The following is a 12857-nucleotide window of genomic DNA, read 5'->3' as shown; positions in this document are numbered from 1 at the left end:
GCACCTACGTGAGTTCTACATCAGAAGAAGTTAGTGGAGCTTTTATAGTTCGTAATTTTTCTCTGTTGGATGTTACAGTATAACAATGATAGCATCTTGGGCTGATAGATGTGAATGGAGTCGGATCTGATTCGGACTCTGGGATCTGTATCTGGTTTAGAGATGCACCACAATGTGTGCATTTCCACCGAATGGTCAAAACACGGTCCTGTTGCGCTAACTCGTTCTGTTTCTACATGGGTTGCAGAAGGTGGTGGATATGCCTTTCTCTGACTTCTGCTCAGTTCCGACTTAAATTGGAACGATCACATGTGCAAAGCTGCAAAAATGGGGGCAGTTGCAGGATGCTTAGGGACTGACTAAAACCACATAGGAATTTTACTGTAGCAGACAGGTTTGAGAAAGGTGTTTGAGATATGACAGTACCAGGAATATGATTAACTTGTGGCTGTGATCCAACGCAGGTATGTGGTTGGATGGAGATACATAATTCCAAATCATAGACATCATTTCTAGCAGATAGCGTAACACTAGAGATCTGAAAAGCTAGTGTACATTTCTTATGACCTCAATCAGCACACCATCTACTACTGCTTGTGATCCTTCTCAATCACTCATCACCTACAACTCAGTGGATATACTGCAGAACCTCTGACATGGTATCAAGACAGAATACTTTACACATACTGGAGAAATATCTAGTGGCATGAGGGAGTTGCAGATAGTGGTCTCATACCATGTTCCTTAACCCAAATACTTTCAAAATTGAGCGATTTTATGATGAGGCTGCATAGTGGGATACATGTAACCTGCCTGCTGATATGATAATATACGCTCCTACAATCACCATATCGCTAATTGTACGGAAAAACCACAACATTCATAGGTAATGCCATATCTCTATTTATAAAGCTAGTATAGATTTTAACATGGATACTTGTGTGCACCCGTAGAACCAAGACCGTTTGTGACAGTAACATACAGAAGTTATTGCGAACAGGTTTTTTAACATTTGGCCGATTACACCTCTCTTTCTAAGACACAGTGGTAACACTCTCAAGAAAAACTTATGAGACATGCCCACCCATCGTTTATTTTCTCTCAGTATTGTTTTGTATCTTGTGGAATCATTTATTGGTCAAGTATTATAGCCGACCGCGGTGGTCACCCGGTTCTAGGCGCTGCAGTCTGGAACCGCGCGACTGCTATGGTCGCAGGTTCGAATCCTGCCTCGGGCATGGATGTGTGTGATGTCCTTAGGTTAGTTAGGTTTAAGTAGTTATAAGGTCTAGGGGACTGATGACCTCAGATGTTAAGTCCCATAGTGCTCAGAGCCATTTGAATAAGTATTATACTTAGTAGTAGTAGGGATGCGTGATAGGTTCACCTTGAGCATCAGGCTTAGAAAGTATGTGTTTGTGTTCGAACATGTGCAAAGGAAATGACTATGTCCATTCATAAGGAATGTATGGATTTGACATCAAGCACTGTGATAGCAAAGGGAAGAGTATGTAAAGTCATAAGAATGGTGGTGATATTTTTATTTCCAGAGCCACAACTGTCAACAGGGTGTATTTCCAATACTTTGCTCATTGTCGAATGTCATTCAACTAAGACAGTGATTGTAACATTTAATTGTGAGTACAGGGATAAATATATATGTGACCGATATCTTAGGGTGATGATTCTACCTGTGTGAGCTTGGCATGCAGTGCTGATGACCTGTGCGGGGATGATTCATAGTTCCTGTTAATGGTAGAAGCCCTCCAAATGGAGAGACCTGTTGGATCGTAGGACAGTAGACATCATATGCAGATTGTCCTGTATACGACCGAATAGTGTACTAATACTTAGTATGTGTGGATAGCTTTTATGAACAAGATTCAAATAGGGATGATTTGGAATCTGTTACATCACTGACATTGGTATTCGCGAGTGGAAATATCTATTTCCTCTATTTGTTTCGAGTTCTCACATGAAGGTCTTTGTAGATGGGATAAATTTCTAGTTACTCTATGATCTAGAGCATGCTCCACCTAGCTAAAGTTTGGGGTTTGCTGAGAAATAATTCCCAATCTGCCATCTTCGGAATTATATTGTGTGAGCGATCGGTAGGATATTGCTCTGTGCAAACCATGCAAAAATATATTTGTTCCTGTAATCCCAGAGTCTGGAGATGGGTGTAAAAAAAAGCATGCAGGTCTGTACCAGAAACAGTAATGTGTTTGTGTCGAGGGAACAAGCTCGAATTTGTAGAACAGTTCTGAGAGTGACTTCGGCCCACTGAGGGCGCTCTGTTCACCCATCGGGAATGGTGGACTGCCAACCTCGCAGGGAAATATCTTGTGCCACGAGTATAGCTACGGTGCTGTCTGTCATTGCTGTATATGTACGAATGATGTAAAAGGGGCGATTTTTGTATGGAGTAGGATATGAATTGTATGTTTACTACATCAACATGGTTTGCGGTGATATATTGCTGGGTTGGAGATCGGTTTCACGCTCTAATATTCAAGTCCCTGTCCTCAGTGAGTGAGCAGTGTAATTGAGTAAGAATCTTTCTGTATTTGACAATATGTAGGGCACATTCTGAGGTTTATTTGTCGGTGCAATATGGCGAACAGTGTAAAATAGTTTTTTGCCACTGAAAGTCTCGTCTGCAGAAAGAAAAAGAAAAGGTGGACAGTGCTTCCACAGCAACAAAATCAGTTAATTCGACTGGTAAATTAGATAAGAGCCAATTATAATCCCCCATTCATTCACAAGACGTCCTTTGTGCTGGGATATAGGAGTCTATATAGTAGTGAGAATGTTTGTGTATGTTAACAGCAGGAAGGGTAACACGTGATGGATGGGGTGCCACGTTAGAAGCGCGAGGAAGAACGAATTCGCATTTTTCCTTGTCCTATCGATAACGATGATGATTACGCTACACCAACCTGCATCTGTGATTTCTTTCCAAGCATTACATCCACAGATGCAGTATTCATTATCACACATAGTGCATGACACCTGTCCTTCATAACACTTGTTTGAGAGAATCTTGGCTCGATGCAGCACCTTCCACAAGTGCTGATTGTAAGACTTTGTCAGATAATTTCCTACGACTGAGGAGAATCGAGACATAGCCAGTGTGAGTGTAGGTAAACTATAATTTTTTTGAGTGCTGTACAGATATAAAACATAACTCACTGTTTGTGTAAAATATGTATATATTGCATTGCAAAGTTACTGCGGCTTATGTTGTGACATCACTGAGAATATGAGTGTGTGTCCCATTGTGAGGGATGTATAGATTGAGCACATTGATAACCGCAAGGGTATGAGAGAGATTTTTTACATGGAAAATTATGTGCCCTATAGATACTGAGATTCGTTCCAGAACCACAGCTGCCAAGAGTAGACATTGCCTGTAAATTGATCAGTGTCAGACTGTAGCAGCAATCATAATATTTAATTATAGTTACACTGCCAAATTTGTTTCTGGTTTCCAATATTCTTTTGAGTCTTGTATGTATTTGATGATTTGTAGACAACTTTTGCAGGTTTAACTACCAGTGCAATGTAGCGATCAGTGCAAAATAATTTTACCACTGAAAGTCTCATCTACAGAAAACAATTGAGAACTGTGCTCGCACTGGGCCCACACTGCAGCTTTGTCATCGCACCAGTAACGATAAACTTTCACATGTCGTCGGCAAGGAGTGGGAGATATGGCTTGCACTGGCTTGCTTAGAGCGTCAATGCACTCTGCAAATAGAACATCACTCCAATCCAGTCGCATCAGCAGCGGTGCTAAGGTAAACACGAATTTCAGGAGGAATTTCTCAGATAGCAAGTATGGAAGAGATGTGACCACCTAATGCTTGAGGGATTGAAACAGGCTCCTGCATGTGGCTTGGCAGCTGGTGGCTGCGCCACTTTGCAGGGGCTGTTGGTGCATCTCGACTTCTGGGATTGTGTGAGGTCCAGTGGACAGGGAGGTGGTGGGTGATGCCTGCATATGTCTGTTACATTATTTTGCGAAAATGTCTGTAGGCTGTGTTATGTGCTAATTGGACAGTTTACGAGTACTGATCGTGTCTACACATCATTGTACTGCAATATTTAGGAGTAGTTTGCATCTGTGCTGAAATTACATCGGTAATTTAGGACATGTTTGCATGTCTGTAGAGTTTAAGAGTAGTTTACAGGTCTGTGGGCAGCGGAGCATGTCAGAGCGTGTGTTTTGTATCAGTGTGATAAATATACTCCATCCCTAAATAAATTGCTCCAAAATAAATAAAGTACACTCCTTCGTTACTCTCTCCAGCAGCTCGGCGGAGGCTGAGTAATTTTTGTGTCATTTTCCCACTCCATAACACCATCATGGATTATGTCACAGGAGGGATGACAGCACCCTCTAGTAACAGTACTGTTTACTATGTCAGTTGTACTCTAGATCACATAATGGAGACACTGTCTGCAAACTAAAGACTTATGTTCAGCACGGGCAGAGTCCTTTTCCCACGATTTCCCCCACCCCCAACCGTCATCTTGGATTATGTCATGGATGAGAGCACTCTCTGTTGATGGCACTGTGTACTAGGTCAGTTGGAGTCTGGACCCCATGGCGACCACACTGTTTCCCACCATTTCCCGTACCATCTTTGATTACATCACAGGAGGCATGACAGCACCCTCTGGTGGTGGTACTGTGTTCTAGGTCACTTGGAGTCCAGATCCCTTAGCAAGCACACTAGGTGGTGGTAATGCCTCTAATTGTTTAAATAAAATAGAGCATGCAAAATAATAAAGTAAAGTGCAAGCAATTCTGCACAGGCGGTCCTTCATTGTTCCTTATGATCTTCTCTTTTAGGCAGTGAGGAACCCAGAAGGATCAGGTTTGCGTGACCTTGTTGCGATGATTATAGATTCCTCGCCCAATGATTCACCATGCTTTTGTTCACTAATAGGTTTCCATAGGCACTCTGCAAGCATCTATGAATATCTGCAATACTTTGGTTTTCCGCCAAAAGAAACTCAGCGACAGCTGTCTACTTGGTATGCATCTCCACTACACACACCATTTTGAAGGCTACATATAGTGCCACCACTTATCGCAACTTCATGAAACTATGGGACCTGAAGTGGGAATATTCCACAATGTTCCACAACAAATTCTCCATTTTTGTTATGGAAACTGGCCGAGACAAAAAATGTGTTGCATTACTTTTTTGCACTAAGCTTTCTAATTAATGATCTCTACTCACATTTATTTACTGAAGTAAGTCTTTTGTTTGAAATCTGTGTGGCATGTGAGAGCAGCGTGATAGTGTAGACACCACACTAACATCAGCTCAGACGGATTTGTTTCAGACTGATGTTTAAGACATTAATTTTTCCAGCAGTTCCATTAGCTCCACATGTGGCGTTATTTCTTCCCCTGAAACGCCACTTTTGAAGTTCATTACACCATCACTGTCACACACCATACTAGAACAGGTGACAATATATATATATATATATATATATATATATATATATATATATATAAAACAAATATTCCAAGACTTACCAAGCGGGAAAGCGCCGGTAGATAGGCACAATGAATAAAATACACAAACACACACACAGAATTTGAGCTTTTGCAACCGACGGCTGCTTCGTCAGGAAAGAGGGAAGGAAAAGGAAAGATGAAAGGATGTGGGTTTTAAGGGAGAGTGTAAGGAGTCATTCCAATCCCGGGAGCGGAAAGACTTACCTTAGGGGGAAAAAGGATAGGTATATACTCGTGCTCACACACACACACACACACATATCCATCCATACATACACAGATACAAGCAGACATATTTAAAGGCAAAGAGTATGGGCATAGATATAAGTCAAGTGTGGAGGCAAAGATGATGTTGAATGACAGGTGAGGTATGAGTGGCGGCAACTTGAAATTAGCGGAGATTGAGGCCTCGTGGATAACGAGAAGAGAGGATATATTGAAGGGCAAGTTCCCATCTCCGGAGTTCGGATAGGTTGGTGTTGGTGGGAAGTATCCAGATAACTCGGACGGTGTAACACTGTGCCAAGATGTGCTGGCTGTGCACCAAGGCATGTTTAGCCACAGGGTGATCCTCATTACCAACAAACACTGTCTGCCTGTGTCCATTCATGTGAATGGACAGTTTGTTGCTGGTCATTCCCACATAGAAAGCGTCACAGTGTAGGCAGATCAGTTGGTAAATAACGTGGGTGCTTTCACACGTGGCTCTGCCTTTGATCGTGTACACCTTCCGGGTTACAGGACTGGAGTAGGTGGTGGTGGTGGTAGGGTGCATAGGACAGGTTTTACACCAGGAGCGGTTGCAAAGGTACGAGCCAGAGGGTAGGGAAGGTGCTTTGGGGATTTCATAGGGATGAACCAAGAGGTTACGAAGGTTAGGTGGACGGCGGAAAGACACTCTTGGTGGAGTGGGGAGGATTTCATGAAGGATGGATCTCATTTCGGGGCAGGATTTTAGGAAGTCGTATCCCTGCTGGAGAGCCACATTCAGAGTCTGATCCAGTCCCGGGAAGTATCCTGTCTCAAGTGGGGCACTTTTGGGGTACTTCTGTGAGAGGTTCTGGGTTTGAGGGGATGAGGAAGTGGCTCTGGTTATCTGCTTCTGTACCAGGTCAGGAGGGTAGTTGCGGGATGCGAAAACTGTTTTCAGGTTGTTGGTGTAATGGTCCAGGGATTCAGGACTGGAGCAGATTCGTTTGCCACGAAGGCCTAGGCTGTAGGGAAGGGACCGTTTGATATGGAATGGGTGACAGCTGTCATAATGGAGGTACTGTTGCTTGTTGGTGGGTTTGATGTGGATGGATGTGTGAAGCTGGCCATTGGACAGATGGAGGTCAACATCAAGGAAAGTGGCATGGGATTTGGAGTAGAACCAGGTGAATCTGATGGAACCAAAGGAGTTGAGGTTGGAGAGGAAATTCTGGAGTTGTTCTTCACTGTGAGTCCAGGTCATGAAGATGTCATCAATAAATCTGTACCAAACTTTGGGTTGGCAGGCTTGGGTAACCAAGAAGGCTTCCTCTAAGCGACCCATAAATAGGTTGGCATACGAGGGGGCCATCCTGGTACCCATGGCTGTCCCCTTTAATTGTTTGTATGTCTGGCCTTCAAAAGTGAAGAAATTGTGGGTCAGGATGAAGCTGGCTAAGGTGACGAGGAAAGAGGTTTTGGGTAGGGTGGCAGGTGATCGGCGTGAAAGGAAGTGCTCCATTGCAGCGAGGCCCTGGACGTGCGGGATATTTGTGTATAGGGAAGTGGCATCAATGGTTACAAGGATGGTTTCCGGGGGTAACAGACTGGGTACAGATTCCAGGTGCTCCAGAAAGTGGTTGGTGTCTTTGATGAAGGATGGGAGACTGCATGTAATGGGTTGAAGGTGTTGATCTACATAGGCAGAGATACGTTCTGTGGGGGCTTGGTAACCAGCTACAATGGGGCGGCCAGGATGTTTGTGTTTGTGAATTTTAGGAAGTAGGTAGAAGGTGGGAGTGCGAGGTGTCGGTGGGGTCAGGAGTTTGATGGAGTCAGGTGAAAGGTTTTGTAATGGGAAAAATATATTAAAAACAAAGATTCCAAGACTTACCAAGCGGGTAAAGCGCCCGTAGATAGGCACAATAAATAAAACACACACACAGAATTTCTAGCTTTCGCAACCGATGGTTGCTTCTTCAGGAAAGAGGGAAGGAGAGGGAAAGATGAAAGGATGTGGGTTTTAAGGGAGAGGGTAAGAAGTCATTCCAATCCCGGGAGTGGAAAGACTTACCTTAGGCGGAAAAAAGGACAGGTGTACCCTCGCACACACACACATATCCATCCGCACATACACAGACACAAGCATGTCTGCCACACACACACACACACACACACACACACACACACACACACACACACACACACACACATCCATCCGCACATACACAAGCATGTCTGCTTGTGTCTGTGTATGTGCGGATGGATATGTGTGTGTGTGTGTGTGTGTGTGTGTGTGTGTGTGTGTGTGTGTGTGTGTGCGAGGAGTAAGAAGGATACTTGCCTATGCCCCCCTCCCTCCCCGAATGTGAAGTACAGGGTTTTTTCCCATTTCACATTTCTCATAGATCTTTATAAGTGATGTCCAACGATTCCTTGAAACCTCTTATTTTGCCAACAGTATCATTATGTGATTGATCACAGTGAGACAATACAATAGCAATCACCATCCTCTCTTTTGAAAGTGTAACACCAGACTCTTGATCATGAAGCATGGTCTTCATTTGTTTGTGAGTGGTTCTCCCTTCCACAACAATGAGCATGCTTTTGCATTGTGGATCAAACAAAGGTGGAAAAAAAGCTGCTCTTGTGTGCTGTGTCAACTTCCTTTATGTGCTCCTTCAAATTATTGTTGTCGAGCAAGTTGTCTGTGAGGCGTACTCCAACTGTAGCGGAACCAAACACCCTGTTGAAATCTCCAACAATACGTAAACATCGTTTGATTACACAGAAAGCCACAAACGGGTAGCAGTCATACACAGAGGCCTGGCCAGGGGGCTGTGGCTGTCGGCTGCACTGGACTGCTATACTCACCAGTGGAGAGAGCCTGTTGACATCACTGAACGGGCCGGCAAGCCTCACGAGGAAGACAGGCTGTGGTGCATACGTCACAGCATGTGACACTGCATGTCTTGCGAGGGCCAGGAGCCATCTCTGGCAGGGAGCAATTAGTTATTTCAGATGAGTTTAATAATTCTTGACTGTGTGTTTAATTGCATGCGAGTTCTCAACAGCACACGACAAAATTAAGACACTTAATGGGTACCTTTGCAATTAAATATTGATGTCCCGTTGGCTCTGCATGGAGCTGAGCCAACTAGTGTGACATCGTAAGTTTGTTGCAGGGTTCCTACACCTCATTGGCCCTGGCCCCCAGTGCTATATGTAAGCACCAGTGAGCTAGGGGCCCAGCAGAATTGCGCATTGGGATGCAGCCTGCGAGGCACAGTCGCAGTGCGTGAGCCCGTGACGACACTGCACAGGCGGGGCAGTTAGCCAGTGCCTTGCGCAAGCACTGGTGTGCTGTGGACTATGAGCTGGTGGCAGTACTGGTATTTTAGCCTACAGCAGATAGCTATAGGAAAAACATTAATTACAATTGCTGTTCGCTGCCCAGTGAAATGTATGCTTATGCTAAAGGGTCAAGTGTCACTTTACACATTCCTCACTATCCATGTGTGTCTAATAAACAAAGGACCTATAAGGACAGGAAATGCCTTCCTCAGTCTGCTCAGGAGAAAGTTATCAATACATGTGTGTGCGAGACTTACAATTGTATAGGACTGTAGCGGGCAAAGGTTTTGTGGATATTGTTCAGACGTTAGTCAACACTGGAGCGACTTATGGAAAAGAATCCACAAAGACACTTCATACCACAACCATGTTGCGGCACATGGCACAAACTGCTGAGCCTAAGAGATACCAGTTTCCAGATGAACCAAAAACAGGTGATAATATTTGTACAGAATCATTTATGACATTTTATGTCTCTTGGTATCCATGACTGCTTTGAAAGACATACATTTTATGATTGATCAAGGTGCCAACATTGTTCCTGAACTGAGAGATTATTCATGATTGAATTGTTTGGTAAATATAATGCTACGAAATGCTTTTAACGTGGAGTAAACTGGGTCTCTTGAGCCTTTTGGGTCAGACTGAAACAGGTGATAGTGGGTACATGACCGATTACAATGAGATAGGGAACCAGTGGTCGGAAATGCAGATTTATTGTGTTACGGACATCACAGCGAGTGCTGCATAACATCAGCACAGTTCATAATAATTGTTCAGAGCGAAAACTGCCAGTCTCAATTTGTGACGAAGCAAGCTGGGATTGTTTTACTTCCATTCTTGTTTTGCCATCTGCCTCCTTAAATTCATTTTATTTTCATTTTGACTAATTGCCTTTAACATACATGAGTATAATTTGCTTTTCCATAAGAGTGAAAGGTTGGCCCTCTGTCTTAAGAAATATACCACCAGCGGGCACCAGGTCTAACTTTGTGCTTAGTTTTGTGTATGTAATTAATGTCCTAATTCATTTTGACCATTCCTAGCTAATACTTTTGTTATAGGGTGAAATCAGTAATTGTTTTGTGACTTAAATTGTATTGCTGGCTTAAAAACAAATATAAATTGTGTACTAACTATAAACATTTGGAAGAAGAACTACTCGGACTCTTTAAAGTATTTGTTTGGCTCCATTCGAAAAAAATATTAGCAAAGTCAGTCCTTAATTAATTCCAAAATAATTACCAGATTTGTGAAAAGCATTGTCTGTATAACTATGTCTGTTAATTTCATTATGTAAACAAACAATTTGGCCTAACTTTTGTGGTAGAAGAAACTGTTAAAAAGAAAGTATTTATCTGCGTATTCAGTTAATTGAATGAGGTATGTTTCAATTGTAATTTCTGTAACTTAAACATCAAACAATGTATAGTTTCATTGCCTATTATTGTGAGGATATATAAAGGCCCGATTTTAGGTCCCAACACGGTCAGTCCATGGATGATTTTCAGACAGGAAGTCTGTATCAGTTAGAGTAATGGTAATGCATTAACCTAACAATGGAATTAGTGTAACACCAATAGACCACTTATCAAGGGAGGATGTAAAGGATTTTGGCCAAAAAATCGATTTTTCAAAAATATTATTTTCTTGATCTACTCAGTTTAGTCTATGTTGTGTGTGAATTTTATCGTGATAGCAGCTTTAGAAATGCCTTTAAATTGTTAAACTGGTGAACTCTGCACCGGTGGCCACTCCCACCTTTTTCGACATTTGGGAAGCTGCTTGCTTCAGAGGAATTTTTGTCAGTGTGAAGGCTATTTTCTTTCGGTGTCTTTGGCTGACATCTACATCTCTGGCTGACATCTATTTAGTTGCCTGAAAATTTTCTTGCATATGGTTTATTTACGTTTTGACAATACTAATGCATATTAGTAGGTGGAAGGTTGAATTCGCAAACCTTTACGCGGAAGTCAAGATTTATGCATAATGAGTGGTGGAAAAACTGTGTTTAGGGAATGGAGGTTTCATGAAAATCAGTTTACCAACAAAAATGAGGAAGCAACTCGAAATGAAGAACTTAAGCTCTCAGCTTCAGCATTGAAACTTGGGACAGGAGAATTGTACAGGTGCGTGAATGATGTTGATATGGATTCCACTGGATTCGGACTTATTGATTTAGAGCTTGTCTGCCAGGCTATAAAGTTTTCATGTTCATGTGTTAGCTGTAAAAATACGGAATGCATGATTGTTGTTGTTGAAAGAAGAGTGGGAACAGCTTGTGATTTTAGATTAATTTGTAATTTGTGTGGCTATGAATTTTCATTTTTCTCCTCCAAAAAAACTGACAATGGTACCCATGAAAGCAATTTCAAGTTAGCAAATGCTCTGAGGTGCTTTGAACAGGGCAGGAAAGGAGGTAATTTGTTGTGTGGTTTAAAAAAAAATATCCAATGCAGTATGGGATACTGTCACAGTTTCCATGAAGAAAGCAGTGGAAGAATTTGTGGAAATAAACCAAAAAGAAATAGATCCTGGGGTAGATGTTCATGACAGTGAATCTCCTGCCAATGTTACTGAGTTGTGTGTCTGTAGATAGGAGTAGGACCTGGATGAAAAGGGGTCACACATCTCTGTATGGAGTTGCATCTGTTATTTGTATTGACTTAGGTAAAGTTTTGGATGTGGGAATTATGTCTAGATACTGCCACCAGTGTGCAACAAGGAAAATCTCCAACAATGAAGACAGTGACAAACTGTGGCAAAAAAGAATGAAGAAGCATGCTCTAAATTTAATAGTGGCTCAAGTGGGGGCATGGAGGCTCTGCAGTTGTGAGGATGTTCTCCGGATATGAGGACCAGTATGATATTAGATATACCAGATACCTTGGTGATGGGGACTCCTCTACGTTCAGAGCTGTAGCTGATAAAAATCCGTACAATACAACAATAGAGAAGGTGGAATGTGTTGGCCACATCCAAAAGAGGCTTAGTGGTAGTCTTCGTCGCTTGCTGAAAGAGAGGAAAGGTGAAGTACTTGAGGATGGAAAACCACTAGGAGAAAGGCAGGCTGACTCTGAAAGAAATTGATTCTCTACGGTTATTTTATGAGAGAGCTATCAGGAAAAACACACATAATTTAGAGGCAATGAGGCATGCTGTGTGGGCAACTTTTTTCCACAAACTATCCACCGACCAAACACCAATGTACAATCTGCGTCCGAAAGATGATTGGTGTAAGTTCAACACCAGAAAAGAGACATATTCACATAAACAATCATTACCAGAACCTGTTATGAATGTAATTAAGCCCACATTCAGGTTTCTTGCAAACCCTGATTTATTGAGGAAATGTCTTCATGGAAAGACACAAAATGCAAATGAAAGCCTCAATAATTTAATTTAGATTAGATGCTCAAAAAGGACATTCTGTGGACTTGAAGTACTCAAAATAGGTGTCTATGATGCAGTTTTATGTTACAATAATGGAAATAGTGGCAGAACTGAAGTGCTGAAGAGAGTTGGTATAGATCCTGGCGTGTCTACAATAAAAGCGTTTTGCACCATCAACGAGTGTAGGGTCAAAAAAGCTAACAGATCAGTGTCTTACCTGCAGATACAGGCCAGGCAGATTCGAAGAGGAGAGAAGAGAAACCTGGAAGATGAGGAGTGTCAGTATGGAGGATTTTAAAATTGAGGTAAGCTTATTACATGTAGAAGTATGAGAAGAAAATCTTTGAACCTCATTTTCTCTGGTTTAGATTTTTTACGCTAG

Source organism: Schistocerca gregaria, chromosome 3 (genome assembly GCF_023897955.1).
Source record: "Schistocerca gregaria isolate iqSchGreg1 chromosome 3, iqSchGreg1.2, whole genome shotgun sequence".
NCBI classification, from domain to species: Eukaryota; Metazoa; Arthropoda; class Insecta; order Orthoptera; family Acrididae; genus Schistocerca; species Schistocerca gregaria.
This window is presented reverse-complemented; position numbering follows the sequence as displayed.